Source organism: Colobus angolensis, unplaced genomic scaffold (genome assembly GCF_000951035.1).
Source record: "Colobus angolensis palliatus isolate OR3802 unplaced genomic scaffold, Cang.pa_1.0 Scaffold758, whole genome shotgun sequence".
In the NCBI taxonomy this organism is placed as follows: Eukaryota; Metazoa; Chordata; class Mammalia; order Primates; family Cercopithecidae; genus Colobus; species Colobus angolensis.
Window position 1 is genome coordinate 67,411 of NW_012121354.1, and position 3,657 is coordinate 71,067.

A 3,657-nucleotide genomic window follows, 5' to 3' on the forward strand; every position below is an offset into this window, starting at 1 on the left:
CCATCTTGCTCCACTGCCCACTTTGTCTCGAAATTTCTGATTGGAGTTTTTTTTTCTCTAAGAATGTTGAATGTAGCACCCCCCTCCCCTGCCCCCATTTCTTCTGGCTTGTAGGGTTCCTGCTGAAAGGTCCACTGTTCATTTGATGGAAGTCTACTTGTAAGTGATCCGCCCTTTCTGTCTAGCTGCCTTTAGCATTCTTTCTTTCATTTCAACTTTGGAAAATTGGATAATTATATGTCTGGGGGTGATCTTGTGTAGAATCTTTCAGGGATTCTCTGTATTTCTTGAATTTGAATGATGACCACTATAGAGAGGTTGGGGAAGTTATCATTGACAATATCCTAAAATATATGTTTCAAGTTGCTTACTTTCTCCCCATCTTTTTCAGGGATGCACTGGTTCATATATTTGCCCTTCTTACATAATTTCATACTTATCAGATATTTTATTCATTCCTTTTTATTCTTTTCACTTTATTTTTGCCTGATTGTATTATTTCACAGTACTAGTTTTCAAGCTCTGAGATTATTTCCTCAGCTTGGTCTATTTTGCTATTAATATTTGTGTTTGCATTGTGAAATACTTGTAGTGTGTTTTTTCAGCAATACTAGGACAGTTAGGTTTTCTCTTATACTGGCTATTTCATCAGTCAGCTCCTGTATCATTTTGTTATATTCTTAGTTTCCTTGGATTGGGTTTTGTCATGCTCCTGAATCTGACGATCTTCATTCCTATCCATATTGTGAATTCTATTTCAATCATTTCAGCCATCTCAGCCCTGTTAAGAAGCCCTGTTTGAGAAGTAGTGTGGTCAGTTGGATGACATAAGACAATGGAGATTTGAGTTGCCAATGTTCTTGTGTTGGTTCTTTCTCATCTCTTTGGGTGTTTCTCTAACCGTGGTGTAGAGTAAGTACAGTCAGTGAACTTCTTTTCTGGATGTTTTCACAGGACCCAGGCACTGTCCAGGATCTAAAAGTATGGAACATTTCACAGATTTGTGTGAAATCCTTTTGCAGGAGGCCATAGTCTTCTTCTCTGTATCATTCCAATTTTAGTATAATTGCTGCTTATACAAGCACTATAGACTTTCATTTGCTTGAATTTTTATATTTAACTTGGTCAATTAATAAAAATATGTGTAATTAACAAAGTAATGTAGCGATTTGTTTAGCAGAATAAAGAATCCCTTGAGTACAAATCAAGCCTCATCTTGTAATTATTCATTCAACCTGATTAAATCCATGGAGTAGCCTATTTTCCTTTTACTTATGTAGTTCTTTAAGCTGCTCCTCACAGTCGGATAAAGATTTTAAAGCAGTTCAGCTCTTCATTTTATCTCAAGTGCCTTCTCATTAATACCCACAGAGGGACAAGACAATAATGTTAAAACACCCAGACAGAAGAAGAAGTTTAAGAGACAGTTACATCCACAACATCTCCTCTTGACAAGTGACTTTATTTCACAAAATCACAGTTTTAGAAGAGTGCTAGAGGATATCATGGTAAGCCTTAAAAATCTGTCATAAGTGGTCTCCATATCCTCTCTAAAAATCTCCATTAAACAAAAAGGAATGTCTTTTCTCCCAAGATGACTCATTCTAATTTCTGATATCCACAAATATTATTTATTTTGTACTGATGCAATTATCTACTTCCTTTTGGCATCTACACATTAGTCTATTTTTAGTCTGTTTCCTTCTTTTAATACCCCCTAAAATTTGCTTTCCTTAGCTGCAGCCATTTTCTACAATGCCTCAATCTCTCCCTTTCATTTAAAGCCCCTTCTTTTAATACCCCCTAAAATTTGCTTTCCTTAGCTGCAGCCATTTTCTACAATGCCTCAATCTCTCCCTTTCATTTAAAGCACTGCAGGCTTACTTTTTGTTTAAATTGATTTCAGTCATTAGGCTTCCCTCCCATTACTCCTTAACAAGGGCCATCCTAACTTTCTTAGAAACAAAATTTGAAAGCAGCTAATTCTGAGAAGGCTCATGGATAAAATCAGCAGTGAAAAAACCAGCTGCCCATGGCAGGAGGAATCCAGCCACCCTGCTGCTCTAGCATAGGTCTCGGCTTTAACAGGAAATCAAAATGTCTCCTTGGGAAAGTATGAAGAAAAATTTATTTCACTACCACAATGTTGTCACCTTTGCCATGAAGCAAAAAGAAAAAGAAAAGTTAGGTTTGCATAGATGCAACCCAAACTGAAAGTTAGAATAAAATGAATTATATTTTTCCAAAGTATAAAAAAATGCCTTTCTCTCTTGACCCACTCACACATTTTGGAATTTATTCCAAGAAGATAATCTAAAATATCTCCCAAAGATTTTCACAGCAAGTTGTTCACTATTGTTACTTATAATAGCAAAATCATGGGAAATAAACTAAATATCTGTAATTTGGTAATGCTAGAAAGTTGTCAAAATCTATATATGAGATATCTAAAATAGACTCACAAAAGCAGAGATTAGAATGGTGGTTAGCAAGGCACAGGGAGAGGAGGAAGTAGGGAGTTATTCAATGGGTATAAAAATTCAGTTACACAAGATGAAACTGGACGTTAGTTATACTAAGTTACCCCAAAATTCCTGAGTATAAACTGAAAATATAAAACAATAATATATAATTATTTCATAAATAGCTATGTATAAACATCTTGGCAAAATGTATATAACCATGCACTCCAGCCTGGGTGACAAGAGAGAAACTCTATCTCAAAAATAAATAAATAAACCACTACATACTGTATCAAACAGGAACTGCATAGTTATATACATTTTGCCAAGATGTTTATATATAGCTATTTAAGAAATAATTATATATTATGGTTTTATATTTTCAGTTTATACTCAGGAATTTGGGGGTAACTTAGCAAAAGAAACTATCAGCAGTGTAAAATAGGCAACCTACAGAATGGGAGAAAATTTTTGCAATTTGCTCATCTGACAAAGGGCTAATATCCAGAATCTACAAAGAACTCAAACAAATTTATAAGAAAAAAACAGACAACCCCATCAAAAAGTGAGCAAAGGATATGAACAGACCCTTCTCAGAGAAGACATTTATGCAGCCAACAAGCACATGAAACAATGCTCAGTATCACTGACCATCAGAGAAATGTAAATCAAAACCACAATGAGATACCATCTCACACCAGTTAGAATGGTGATCATTAAAAAGTCAGGAAACAACAGGTGCTGGAGAGGATGTGGAGAAATAGGAACACTTTTACACTGTTGGTGGGACTGTAAATTGGATCAACCATTGTGGAAGACAGTGTGGCGATTCCTTAAGGATCTAGAACTAGAAACACCATTTGACCCAGCCATCCCATTATAACCCAAAGGATTATAAATCATGCTGCTGTAAGGACACATGTACACATGTTTATAGAGACACTATTCACAATAGCAAAGACTTGGAACCAACCCAAATGTCCATCAATGACAGACTGCATTAAGAAAATGTGGCACATATACACCATGGAATACTAGGAGCCATAGAAAAGGATGAGTTCATGTCCCTTGTAGGGACATGGATGAATCTGGAAACCATCATTCTCAGCAAACTATCACAAGGACAAAAAACCAAACACCGCATGTTCTCACTCTTAGGTGGGAATTGAACAATGAGAGCACTTGGACACAGGAA